Genomic DNA, 14,744 nt, shown 5'->3' with positions numbered 1-14,744 from the left:
CCCTCACCTTAGCCTGGTCTGTTTGGTTGTGGGACTTGCCTTGTTGTTCATTCCACCAGGCCAAATCTGGGTTTTTGTAAAAGTAGAAATCCACACAAACTCCTGAAGCACCATATTTCCAATCTTTATAACTGACTTTAAAGTTCATCTCCTAAAATAGCTTTTGCTTTATGCAATATGTGATGATTCATATGTAGCCATTCATCAGAGTATATTCTTACCAGATTAATCTTCTAGTTAAAATGCTTTTATTTCATCATTACAATGCTTGCAACAGAAGTCTGTCTGGATTTCAAAGCCCACCATCAGTTTTACAAAGTCAGTTCGATTCATTCCCCAACAATAAGGTACAGGGATAGTCCTAAAAATCACAGAAATTTAGAAATTATGTAATTTAGCAGAAAGGGACACAGAGGTAGTATAACCTCGTTCATTTATTTAATTATAAATTAAGACCCAAACATTGGCATTTCTTATGTAAAGTTGACCTGAAAAGTCAATGAAAAGTTAGAGGACTCAGAACCCAACAAACATGCCATATTTACTCCTGTTTTTCTGGACTTCATTTTTTTATGTTCAAAACAAGAATTCTTATTGAAATTCTTTCATATATGAATGCACAGAGACGACATATACATACCCCACCTATTCGAATGCCTCATCTCCTGATGGATGAGGTCATTGTCTGGACCACCTCCATGAGGAGTGGGAAGTACCTAGACGGAGAGTCAAAGAAGGAATTTTGTTTCTGTTCTCAGTCTTTGCTCAACTGCCTTCTGGTCATGTGAAACTAAGTAAATGACATAATCATTTTTGAACTTTAGCTCCTACATCTATTGTCAAAAACCTCATCACAAGGCTCAGGTTGCACCATCATATGTAGCAAGCATGACCTTCTTCAGTAGTTTGATGAATATTCATGGTTACAGCTGTCTCTCTCTCTCTCTCTCTCTCTCTCTCTCTTCCTCTCAGTTACTTACTATCTCAGTGCCCTTATTAGCATGAAGTTTTATAGCTCCTCTTGCTATATCCCTTCAAACCCAAGTACTCCAGAGACATACTAAGCTCAAAAACAGTCAGTGCTACTTCCGAACACTAAACAAAAAGAGAGAATGAGAAAATCCAGTCAGTCCACTTACACTGCTGTTTTCATTGCTTCCACCAGACGTTGCTGTTGAACTGACGCTACGTAGCCCTATATCTCTCAGTGCCTTTTTTTTTTTAAGGTTTTGTTTATTTATTCATGAGAGAGACAGAGAGAGGGAGAGACATAGGCAGAAGGAGAACCAGGCTCCCTGTGGAGAACCCATTGCAGGATTCAAACTCAGGACCCCGGGTTCAAGCCCTGAGCCAAAGACAGATGCTCAACCACTGAGCCACTCAGGTGCCCATCTCAGTGTCTTGATTCGAGATGCCTCTACTAGTCTAGAACTCATCAAGAGCCAGAGAGGAGCTTCATACTTGAAGTGTTGGAGATGACACAAAAAGCAAGTATTATATAGAATTAAAGATGAAATTAAGTCTTAAAAGATTTCCAGATCATCGTGACCATGGAGCTCTGAGTATCTCAAATTACACTAAAAATCAAGCAGTGTGCTCTGTGGTCATGATAGGAGCTGTGGTGTTTTGGTTTGTCAGTGACAGAACTTTGGTTGATAGAATCCTAGAGTCTGCTGTGAAGCGTGTTTTTGGAAAGTTGGTGTTTATTTGAATTGAGGCTCATGTTATTAGAGATACATTGTGTAGACAGATGTGTGTATAAATGCTTAATTCTTCAGAGGGTTATTCTGAAGGTAAATGATTAACAAGAGTCAAGGAACATTAACCAACATTCCTCAGGGAACCACACTAGCCGCCAAAAATACAGATAAGGCTTTTTTTTTTTTTTTTTTTTTTACCACCCTTGACAAGCCTTCAATACAGGAAAGCAAATATGACTTTCAAGTTCATTGTTTTCTTAGTCCACACTTAACACACCCAGACTCTGTCCCCCAAAGCACGGCACAGCAAAAATAACTGAGTCCTCAAATGGCTTCCAGCCCCAACATCATGCTCTGCAAAAGTGAGTTCTTAACAATCTCAAACTTGATTATAAAGTCCCTGGGGATGGAGGCAATGCCTGTACCTTGAATGATAGTTCTATAGTATCATAATTGGAAGGACATGCAAAGGGTTATAGGAACACTTGTCAATCAATACACTAGTCTAAAGACACAACGATTTGTTGCTACTTTCAAATATATCTCCTCCGCTAAACTTTTTCGCATAGTTGTTGGTTGTTAGGTTCTTCAGTCTTTTCTCTATTGACAGCTTTGCAAGGATGATTTAAAAAGGAAGGAAATATGTTTATCTGTATTTCAGTTACAAAGATGATTCTTAGATGGCTCTGCAGTAAATTGCATGGACTGCACCATTCACAGTCCTCCACCGCAGCAGCATGAAGAAGCAGGGCTTTACACACATTTTGGTGAGCAGGCGGGCATTTCAAATGACAGGAGCTCTGACTGAAATAATGCCCCAAAGTAGAAAAAGACACTTCACAGCCTAATCCACAGCCTCCTCCTCCTCCAGTTACATACCCGGATAGAAGAACCTGAGTGCCACGTGGCCGTGGTTAAGATGGAACCTGCTGCCCATGTGCAGAGCAGAATGCAAATCCAGAGCCCAGGCTGGAGAAACTGGAGTCTTTCAAGCTCCAGCTGCACTTTTTATCCCTTTGTAATCCTTACTTTGTGTGTCATCCCCACGTCCAACAGTATTTCTTTCCGTGCCGTTGCAAATGAGAACATAAGCTTACAGCTCCAACAAAACCATATCAGAAACACATTTCAAGCTTCCCTTGCATACGGTAGCTTATTATATTGCATTATGTTTGCCAGGTAAGAGCTGCATTTTCCCCCCAGCCTCCTAGTTGACTCAGCATGAAAGTGTCCACAGATGCTGCCTCTGCCTTGAAATGGAGGTGCTCACATGCGCCTGAGTCATGTTTATAGGGAATTACATGAAGGTGAAGCTGTGAGGGTGGGATGTTATCCTGTTTTTCATTTCAATTCAAAAGCCACATTTTCTCTTACTTACCAGGAAGCATAGCTAGTGAACATGAAGTTTACCCCTGGCAGTGAACCAACTCCAGCAGCCACAAAGCTTGTGGGATTCCTGCAGATAACATCAAACAGGACAAGTAGAGCAAAACACTAGGGTGAAATTGAATGTATCTTGAGGAGGAAAACCCTAACCAAGATCAGAAGTTTTATGAAAATTTTAAATAATGTAAACATTGCTGGTTTCAGACAGTTTAATAAAATGCTTACAAACTTAAGATAGATTAAAAAAAAAATTCAAGCTAAGCATTGCTTAACTCAGTTTTCGTCTCCCAAACAGGCAGTTATTGTTTTGTTAGATCAAAGATGGGAAGGCAACAAGAAATGTCTGATAAAGTGAAAACAGGGTTGGTGAGAGACAATAGCACATAGGGAGAGAAGAGGTGGACCAAGTTCATGGGAATGTCCAGGGGTGAGGGAGGGGGAACCAGCAGAAAGGAGGGCTGGACCAGGCCTCAGAAGAATAGCAATGAAGGTGATATGGGGATTGAAGCTTGCACTCACTGAAGGCCACACCTGGTTGGGGCACCTGCCTCCCCTGAATATATCATCCCCAGAACCCAAACAATCAGCTACAATGAAACAGCTTCAAACCCCTCACCTATTATACCTTCAAGTCCCACCCCCGGATGCTTAAAATTCCTCTGCCAGAACTTAGCCTGAGATTACCCAGTAGTACTAAGATCCCTCAAGGGTAACGTTGTGTAAAGTTCATATTCATATAAAATTAAATATATCAGATGAAAGGGTTTTGTATGCTGCAGAAAGAAACATGGGAACCTGAAAGTAAGCAAAAGATGGGAAGAAGGGGTAAAGGGACCTCATATGCAGGAAGCTGGGTTTATGGGAGTCTGGCTTATTTTTGGAAATTTACCTAGCTTGGTCTGCCAAGAAATATGAGGTAGTGTTTTGGCTTTTTTTTTTTTTTTTAATAAAGGGCCAAATAGGGAGCACCTAGTATGTGCCAGGTCTCCTGCTAAAGCCCTGAGCACACCTGGAAAGGCAGGTAGCACATAATTCCCAATCCAGTGAGAGACACACATTAACAACAAAACCGTTCAATGCCTGGAGGCAATGGTGAAGCCCCTTAAGTACACACACAAGGGGGTGACTGTTTCAGGGACCATAGTTTCCATCTTCCCTTTCTCCTCAAACTCTTCCTATCTGGTTCCCACCACCACCACTTCACAGTCTAACAAAGGGTCATCAAGTCACCATATAATGCACACATTGATCAAAAGTACTCTTTAACACTCATCTTTCTCTGGACCATTCTTCAAGGTCCAGGTCAAACCCCATTTTCCATGAGAAGCCTTCCTCAGTTTCCCTTTGGAAGCTGAGAGTGTCACCTCTGGACTGAGTTTCAGGCTCTTCAGGTACTGGATGTGTTTCCAGGGGAGGATGTCCTCACCAAGCTGGTGCTCAGCTGGGCACAAAGACCTCATTAAGGAGAGAAGGAACAGCTCAGTCAACAACTAGCTTGGTCCCTATTTATTTCTCCACTTTCTCCTCACATTTATCATACCATTGTCGTTCTTTCATTATTTACTTACTTATCTTCTGAGAGTATGGACAGGGGGAAACACCCAGGAGCATTTTCCCTTTCTGCACAGTACTATCAGTAATATTATTGCCGATCATTCCAACAACTATCGTGTGAACATTCACGCTGTTATTGGCAGCAAGGGTGTCCCACTGCTCCTCAGAAAGTATTGCCAAATTTGTCCCTCCATGAAGACCCCCAAAGTTCCTGCCATCACACCCCTTTCTGCTATCACTCTTCTGCTACTTCCCTCTTGTCTAGCTTTGAGGTGAACAGAGTTGGAAATAATGAGCATCTTAGGGAATCATTTTCACAGACACCAGACTACTTAATTATTCCAAATCTCATCATTTCAGCCTACATGGATGCTTTATGAACTAAGGTTTATAGGTCTTACTAGCTCATCAACTTAGGACTAGCAGCATCATTCCCAGACATAATCCGTCCTGCTTTAAACATAAGAGTAGGAAGTAATGTGTGGGAGTAAGAGTGTTCTGGGCATCTTGAAACTTGTTAATGGGGAGACAGAAAATCCAGGGCTTCTGCCCCACCTCTACCCTGTCCTGCTTCTCCATATGAAGCAACACTTCATTTCATGCATTCTTGGGCTAAGCTTTCTTCAAAGAGTAAGAAGCACCAAATACAGACCAACACAGGGTAGAAAGGGATTATCTTAGCATATTTTGAATGATTTTTTTAGTCCACATACATATGATTTCAAAAGGGAATAAATATGGTCATGATTCTGTGCTCCTCAAGACCTATCCAAATGCCCAGGACCTGGACTTATTCATGCTATGGTTGTTGAATGCACCAACACCAAACACTACGGATTGTATCTTAGAGCAAGGGGAAAATACCCCCGGGTGTTTCCTCATATCCATACTCTCAGAAAATAATAAAATAATAATAATAAGAGGCAACAAAGCTATGGTGAGTGGCAGAGAAAGTCACTGAGAAATGACTGAGGAGCAAATGCTAAAACAAAGACTAAGCCAGTTTTCAACTCAACTGTTTGCACTCTTATTAACTTAATTTCAAAAGTCTATCTGGCCTCAGTTTCCTTATCTGTCTTAAGGGTATCCCATTTATTGAATTTCTGTAGATTCTAAGTTCCATTAAGCCCAAAATGCTGTGCTTTTTACTTTTTGCTGTCAGCATGATACAGCCAGAATTTTTTTTTTAAAGAATGATTTCTTCAAATTAACTTTTACAAGAAAGTATCATTTAAAAAATAAAAGCCAATATTGTTGAAATTTCAGAGTACCCCATTAAAAAATAGCCCTCTTATACATACCCTAAGAAGGCATAGGATAAATTGAGAATAAAAATCAAATATCAGATTAAAAAATAGAGTCATAGCCACTCTCTCCAACTCTAAGAACCAAATGGGTTTGGTAATACTTAACCTCCAAATTACATAGCACTGAACTGAAACAGACCTCAAGTCATGGAGAGGTGGGCATAAACAGGTGTTCTATGTTTCCTTTGAAATTCTGATCTGATCTTTGATTAAAAAAAAGAAAAGAAAAAGAAAAATAGAGTCTTGGCACACCTTAGATCCTAAATAGACTTACAACAATCAGCCAGCAATGCAGGTGCCCCAAGGACAAAACATCACTTCTTCTCTCCAAAGGAAACTCATTCTGTGACTATAGTGAGAAAAACTGCTGTTTCGCTACGTGTGGGAATGCTTTTCTATTATTCTTAGATATTTTCTACATTTTGGGGCTGGAAATAAAGATTACATTTTGCTTTAAAGATGACACAGCAATATCCAGTGTCCAAAAATTAAAAAAAAAAAATCTGCCTTAATTTCTTCTAAAATTATTGCAAAATCAAATTCTGCATAGTGATTTTTATGATACCTGAAAAATCTTCCTTGAAATGTATAGAAATTTATAATTTTGAAAGACACATAAAAAAATACTTTTGTAGGAATCAGACACTTGTAATTTTCTATTGAATTTTAAACCGGACTCAGATGATTTCAATTTTGTATCCGAGAAAACCAAGATAAATGTAAAAAGTATGTTAAAGCCTTTCTTCTTGGGCATGAAATACATATTCAGGATCATCATAATATTCTAAGAGTTGGACTTCATTGACCAACACAGGTATATTGGTCTGAATGACATACCCTTAACATGCCAGATCAGATTATTTCGAATTTCTTGCATTAACATACTTGAGGAAGAATAGAGATTTTTCATTTTAAATAGCACATTGTAGCAAATCAGGAATATTTTCAAAATTGGCTGCTCGATTGCAAATTTGTATAACATGGTTGTGAAGCTCTACCATATTGAGTTTTTGAGTTCCTCCACTAAATCAAGAATTTATGCCAACAGGATATGATTAACCATTTACTAATTTTATAATCACAAAATGACTCATGTGGGGAGGCTGAGAGTCAGAATTTTGATAAAAGAAAGCACAATCTAGTGGATGAAAGTAATGACAGGAAATTTACTGATATAATTAATAAATGACTGAGCATCTGCAATCATAATGCTGAGTCATTGTTTATTTGATATCTAACTTGAAAGTTTTTTTTCAGGAGTCTAAGCTTATGATTTATATTATTTAAACAATCATAAACTAGGTAAATTCTTCCCTGTGACTGATATAAAAACCAAAGAATGTAAATTAAACTTAAAAACAGGATCAAGTATTCACTGCTACAATTGATCACAATGTCATGCCACCTTCAAATCAATCATGGCCTTAAAATTACAAGAAATATATTGAGAAATAAAGAGCAGCATCTCTTAAAATGGGAATAAATAATAAGTAGAAAAATACAGGTAGACTAAAATAAAAGAAAGAAGTTGATAGGGGGCCCAGAAGGGAAATTCCTAACTTGGCTCTTATTATACTAATTGAATTGTTTATTTCCAAGGATACATCCTTCATCTCTGTATGACCAGTGTCTATCCCAGTGGCTGACCCTGAGAAAGTTTTCAGTAAGGCATTTGAACAAGTGAATATGTGAATGACTCACTCAAGATATTAATCATTCACACCTCGAGGTATGAATGTGGCAGGCATGCCAATGGGCCATGGTGGGAGATGAGGAGTGAGGGGCGTGGGGGGTGGTAGAACAGCAGAAATGGGGGACAGAATCATAGAAAGCAGTCACATTCATTTTGAGAAAGGAAGAGGGAACAGGAAATAGTGAAGGGGAAGTACAAAGCTCAAGGAGGAGTGTCAAGCATGTGGAGTTAAAAGACAATGAGAACAAGGGAACGTGGACTTTGGAGCAGTTTTAGGGGAGAACTGGAGACAGATATTATGTTGTCAAAGTTTAAACAGTGCAGATGGAGAGTTCTAGAAGCAGTGAGTGAAGAGAAAGAATCATGGAGGAGGCCTAGATGGTGCATCAGAAGGAAGTCCAATGGAAGTGGTGATCCTGGGAGCAGGTAGGCTTCCCAGGCTGCTTTTTTTTTTTTTTTTATTTTTTTTTTTTATTTTTTTTTTATTGGTGTTCAATTTACTAACATACAGAATAACACCCAGTGCCCGTCACCCATTCACTCCCACCCCCCGCCCTCCTCCCCTTCTACCACCCCTAGTTCGTTTCCCAGAGTTAGCAGTCTTTACGTTCTGTCTCCCTTTCTGATATTTCCCACACATTTCTTCTCCCTTCCCTTATTTTCCCTTTCACTATTATTTATATTCCCCAAATGAATGAGAACATATAATGTTTGTCCTTCTCCGACTGACTTACTTCACTCAGCATAATACCCTCCAGTTCCATCCACGTTGAAGCAAATGGTGGGTATTTGTAAATCTGCCTTTTCCTGAAGCATTTTGCATGCAAATAGCTATTCTCCAGCTAAGGGAAAAGAGTTGACTGAGAGATTCACAGATGAAAGATGAACAATTCTCCTTTTTAAATCTTGAGTAATAGATGACCCACAAGAAATGGATAAGTTCCTAGAAACATATAACCTACCAAAACTGAAACAAGAAATAGAAAATTTGAACAGACCAATTACCAGCAAAGAAATTGAATCGGTAATCAAAAAAACTCCCCCAAAACAAAAGCCCAGGACCAGATGGCTTCACAGGCAAAATCTACCATACATTTAAAGAAGACTTTAATATCTATTCTTCTCAAACTCATCCCAAAAAATAGAAGGGAAGGAAAGCTTCCAAATTTATTCAACAAAGCCAGCATTATACTGATACCAAAACCAAATAAAGACACCAACAACAACAACAAAAAAAATAAAAAATAAAGGGGAATTACAGACCAATAGCTCTTATGAATGTACATGCAAAAATCCCTACCAAAGTCCCAGCAAACCAAGCCCAACATTAAATACATTTTAAAAAATCATTCACCATGATCATGATTTGTTCCTGGGTTGCAAGTGTGGTTCAATATTTGCAAATGAATCAGTGTAATATATCACATCAATAAGAGGTAGGATAAGAACCATATGATCATTTCAATAGATACAGAAAAGGCATTTGACAAAGTACAACATTTATTCATGATAAAAACCCTCAACAAAGTAGGTTTTGAGAGAACATAACTAACAAAATCAAGGCTATACATGAAAAACCCACAACTGATATCATCCTCAATGGAAAAAAGCTGAGAGCCCTTCCTTTAAGGTCAGGATCAAGACAAGGATGTCCACTCTTATTACTTTTAATCAACATAGTTCTGGAAGGCTTATCCATAGCAATCAGAGAGCAGAAAGAAATAAGAGACATCCAAATCAGTAAGGTAAAAGTAACATTTTCATTATTTTCCAATGACATGTTACTATATATATAAAACCCAAAAGACTTCACCAAAAAACACTAGAAATAATAAATGAATTCAGTAGAGTCACAGGATACAAAATCACACTGCAGAAATTTGTTGCATTTCTATACACCAATGATGAATCAGTAGAAGCATAAATTAAGACAACAATCCCATTACAATTACACCACAAATAATAAGATACCTGGGAATAAACCTAATCAAAGAGGTGAAAGACCTGTACTCTAAAAACTATAAAACACTGATGAAAGAAGTTGAAGATGGTACAAAGAAATGGAAAGACAATCCACACTCATTTGGAAGAACAAATATTGTTGAAATGCCTCTACTACCCAAAACAATCTACACATTTAATGCAATCTCTATCAAAATACCACCAGCATTTTTCACAGAGCTAGAACAAACAACGCTAAAATTTGTGTGTAATCACAAAAGACCCTGAAGAGCCAAGGCAATCTTGAAAAAGAAAGCAGAGCTGGAGGCATCATAATTCCAGACTTAAGTTGTATTACAAAGCTATAGTAATCAAATCAGGGTGGTAGTGGCACAAAAATAGATGCATAGAGCAAAAGAATAGAATAGAAAATCCAGAAATAAACCCACAGTTGTATGGTCAATCTTCAACAAAGCGGGAAAGATGCATCCAATGAGAAAAAGCAGTCTTCAACAAATGGTGTTGAAAAAACTGGTCAGCAACATACAAAAGAATGAAACAGGACCATTTGATTATGCAATCCACACAAGTAAACTTCAAATGGATTAAAGACCTGAATATGACACCTAAAACTATAAAACTCTCAGAAAAGAGCACAGGTAGTAATCTCTCTGACATTGGCTGTAGCAACTTTTTTCAAGCCAGGTCAAGAGAAACCAAAGCAAAAATGAACTTTTGGGACTGCATCAAAATGAAATCTTCTGTGCAGCCAAAGAAACAGTCAACAAAACTAAAAAGCAACCTTCTGAATGGAAGAAGATGTTTGTAAATGACATATCTGATAAAACATTATTATCTAAAATATATAAAGAACTTCTACAACTCAACATTCCAAAAACAAATCATCCAATTTAAAAATGGGCAGAAGACACAGACATTTCTCCAAAAGACATACAAAATGGCCAGCAGACACAGGAAAAGATGCTCAACATAAGTTTTCATCAGGAAAATGCAAATCAAAACTACAAGGAGATATCACCTCACACCTGTCAGAATGGCTAAATGAACAACACATGAAACAAGAGGGGTCGGTGAGGATGTGGGGAAAAAGGAAGCCTCTTGCACTGTTGGTGGGAATGCAAACTGGTGAGGCTACTGTGCAAATCAGAATAGAGGTTCCTCAAAAAGATAAAAATAGAACTGCCCTATGATCCACCAATTACACTACTGGGTATTTACCCCAAAAAATTCGAACACACTGCTTCAAAGGGATACATCCTCTCCTGTGTTTAAAGCAACATTATTTACAATAGCCAAGATATGGAAGCAGCCCACATGTCCAACAATAGATGAATGGATAAAGAAGATGTGGTACACACACAGGAATATTATTCAGCCATAAAAAGAATGAAATCTTGCCATTTGCAATGACATGGGCGGAGCTAGAGAGTATCATACAAAGTGAAATTCAGTCACAGAAAGACAAATATGATTTCACTCGTATGCAGACTTTAAGAAACAAAACAAATGAACAGAGGAGACAGAGAGAGAGAGATTGAGAAACCAAAAAAACAGAATATTAGCTACAGAGAACAAACTGATGATTGCTGGAGGGGAGGAGTTGAGGGAAATAAGTGATGGGGATTAAGGAGTGCACTTGTTGTGATGAACACCCAGTGATCATAATAAAAACTTTAAAAGAACGCTGGAGCAATAGAAAAGACGATGTAAATACTTTTAATAAGCCTTAAAATATAATATCTTTAACGTTGTAAAATGACCTCCATTTTTTTCTTCTACCATATAAAGAATCAAAATCACAAGAACAAAAGCAAAAACTACACATAAAAGTAAAATATCCAAATATAAGCCAGGGCCTTTTTCACACAGTTTCAAAGAGAGTCCATCAATTAAAAATGATTTTTAAAGTAGAAACTTAATATTTGTGTTTTTTGGAAGAACACTGAAAAAGATCCAGTTCATAGGCTATTGCAATGCTTCAAAATACTTTTCTCTTGCCTCCAATTTCAAGATCTCCTAAAGCTGTGTCAGAGGGTTTTCTCACAGACCCCCAACTCTTCAACCTATCCTCCATCTGCCCCAGAACCCACCCTTAAAGCCCTCTTCTGGGGGCACTCCCTTACTTCTTTCTCCCCTCCATCTGCTTTTTCAAGAGAGCCCAGGAATACTCTGGAGAACACAGCTAAAGTACCTTTTTCTCTTTTTCAACATATGACAGAGTGAATAACATCTTACTATTTGTAGTACTTTGCTCTAATAATAGCTATACTTCCATTGGAAAAACAATGCCGAGGTAAGGAGGATTTTGAGCTATCCACAACTACTTCACCTAGCTTAAATGGCCCTAAAAACAATGCATCCACTTAATTTCTCCTGTCTGGGCACATTCTTTAGCTATTGTCCATTTTAGCTACAACTATGTACACACTATCTTACACACACACACACACACACACGTTTAAGGAGGGAAAAGGAGCAAATAAACACTGTGAATGGAAAAGGAACGCCTGACTAATGAGAATAAAAAAAGAATTAGACAACTCCATTTTCCTAGCTAAGTTGTGCCTGTCTGTGTGTACAAGTGTGTGTGTATGTTCCAGGTGTGTATGTGTGCATTTGTGGGGCTAGTGAGTGGTCTTTTCACTTAAATTAGGGAAATGTAAACCCTCCTTTATTTCACTGAATTAGTTCTAAATGACCATATGTCCTTTTTCCCTGCAAGTTTGGTCTTAATGAAAAACAGGAATTTCACATGGATAAATCCATTATGCAATTTTAATTAAACTCATTAAAGATATAAAAATTGTCCAACCAAAAGACATATATTTAATGATAGCCAAATTAATATTTTAAACTAAATTGAGGAATTTAGCAAATTTCAAACCCTATATAGTGCCCATTTTGTAGGACTAAAACCAATGAAGTCTCTACCTCACCATAATAGCAAATGACGCGTATTAACAAAAGTGCATCCGCCTTCCTTGAACAGCATCGATTTAACCCTTAGATAAAGCCATTTAGACTCACCACAATAAAACAGGTAAAACATATTTCGCACAATAAAGTTGAATTTTCCAATATAAAAGTGTTTTTTTAAAGTTACTCACATGAGCTCAAATTTTCAAGACATTGCTTCCTTTTCTATGTCTGCTTAGATACTGTTAAATGATACTCAGTAAGAGTCAAAATAAATATAAAAATATATTTACGGGCCTAAAATGGGAATGTGTTCTGGGCAAATAAAGAAAGCAAAGTTAATCTTTGGGGACCCTTTATTTGCTGATCCCTTGGGTTTGGGGGGACACCTCTACTCCCTCAACGAATTTCTTCTACCCTGACAGGTGTCATTAATTTCATTCTATATAGAGTGTCTCTAGAGAAAAAGATGGCACTCTCTGAGAAAAGATGCTCTTCTTAATATATCCTATATTCCAAATGCTTCCATACATTTTTTTGTCTACCCACATTTGCTAGTCCCCTGGGCTTTATTTTACCCGTTCAAAATGTACTTCTGAAAATAACTAGAAGCATGCTACTCTGGATGGTGCTGGTCTAGCAGGGAGACATAGTCCACTGTCAGTATAAAACCTGATGGTTTCATGCACGATACAAGATGATAGAAGCAGGTGGGGATATATTTGGTGAGAAGGTGCTGACTTGAGCCTGCAGCACAGACCATAAAGAGGCCTTGGAGCTTTGACAAAAGCTCTTAAAAATCAGGTACTCTGGTGTCTGTCTCAAGTGCCATTGGCTCATCGGTTAGAGTAGTTTACCAATAACCAGGATGCAGCTCAGATAACTAACATAGCCAGTGGCTCCTCTACCCCAGAGGAGGAGGTGTCCCAGGCACGGCGCCTCAGTGACACTGCCCTGCCTCCAGCAAAGCTGTCTGCTCACCCTTCATACCAGGGTTCCTCACTCTTGGAGCTCGTTGTCTCCCATTTTGCTCAGAGCAACCTCAGTGAGAAAATCCAATTAGCTAGTTTGGGTCACATAATTCATCCTCAACCTAATAAGAGCAACATGCAGCCCCGTAAGAGGCCCAGGCGAAGCAGCACGCCCCTTCCTACAGTCAGGGTTAATTATCAAGAGAAATGAGAGGAGGAATCTTGTGTAACAGACAAGCAGCAAAAACAGCTAACGTGTTCCACTACCGAAGGCACAGAACATATCCGTTGCTGGCTGCCCTGGGTTTGGGGTTTAATCCTGCCCTTGAGAATGAAAGCAAAGAAGGCAGGAGGGATGCAGGAAGAGAGAGAGGAACTAGGGTTCCCAACGTGGCCAGACCACGCCACCTGCCTCACTTACTTACATGGAGAATGGGTCGATGGGCAGGGGGTGATCTCCAAGGCACTGGCTTTATGTTCTTTTCTCTGCTATCCGTTCCTCTTTTTCCCAACATTAAAAAAAAAAAAAAAAAAATTGAGTGCTTTGACAATCTGGGGATTTCCACCTGCCGTCATGGTTGGCACTTCCTGTTATAAATGCTTTGCCCACAATATTAACTGGCATTCAGCTCACTTTCCTTTCTGCATTTATTTTTTCCCTCCTGTTTTAAAAAAGGAAATAGAAAGAGATTGAGGCCACATAAATTTGCTTCACATAAACATAGTCACAGAGAATTTCCCACTGCAATCTAGTCTGCCGTGAACTTTGAGCATCGCATCTGTGAGACATTTCCAGTTTTCTCTAGCTATGGGACCACCCCATAGCACCCTGGAGCACCCTGGCCCTGGAGGAGGGAGGTCTGTGAGCATCCAGCTCCGCTGTGTACTAGAGGTTTCCAGGCCACTCGAAATCTCATTGTCCTTATGAAAATCAAAACACTGCCTCTTCTCTCACAGGAGAAGTGTAAGGATGAGGCAAGACCAAAAATGCAAATGAGTAATAAATAATGAAGAGGGAGACATGACGCGTGAAAGTGGGTCAGCAGTACTCATTCCATAAAGGCAATGTTGGAAGGAGCACCACGGGACCAGTCTTATCTGTCCCAGGGTAACCTCAAATGTGACCTCCACCCTGGAATGCGCCTGCCCAGAAACAGCCATCCAAAACACAGGTGTCTCTGGATGCCGGGCCTTCTTACCACTATTTTCAGGACTAGACACTCTTTGTTCATGCCATCTTTCCTAATGACCCCAC

The 14,744-nt window shown here is 39.0% G+C and overlaps 1 long non-coding RNA gene across 1 annotated transcript in view; it reads right to left on the bottom strand.

Moving 5' to 3' along the window:
- LOC144287739 (uncharacterized) overlaps positions 1 to 13,990 on the bottom strand; it is an 86,166-nt gene extending 72,176 nt beyond the window's left edge. Inside the window, exons 1-2 of the long non-coding RNA XR_013355508.1 lie at positions 13,915 to 13,990; positions 3,079 to 3,156 (exon numbers count right to left, since the gene is read on the bottom strand). This is a non-coding gene — a long non-coding RNA (uncharacterized LOC144287739). The remainder of the gene's footprint in view (positions 1 to 3,078; positions 3,157 to 13,914) is intronic.
- Positions 13,991 to 14,744: the final 754 nt, after the last annotated feature.

The sequence above is a fragment of the Canis aureus genome, chromosome 17 (assembly GCF_053574225.1).
Source record: "Canis aureus isolate CA01 chromosome 17, VMU_Caureus_v.1.0, whole genome shotgun sequence".
NCBI lineage: Eukaryota > Metazoa > Chordata > Mammalia > Carnivora > Canidae > Canis > Canis aureus.
This window is presented reverse-complemented; position numbering and strand designations above follow the sequence as displayed.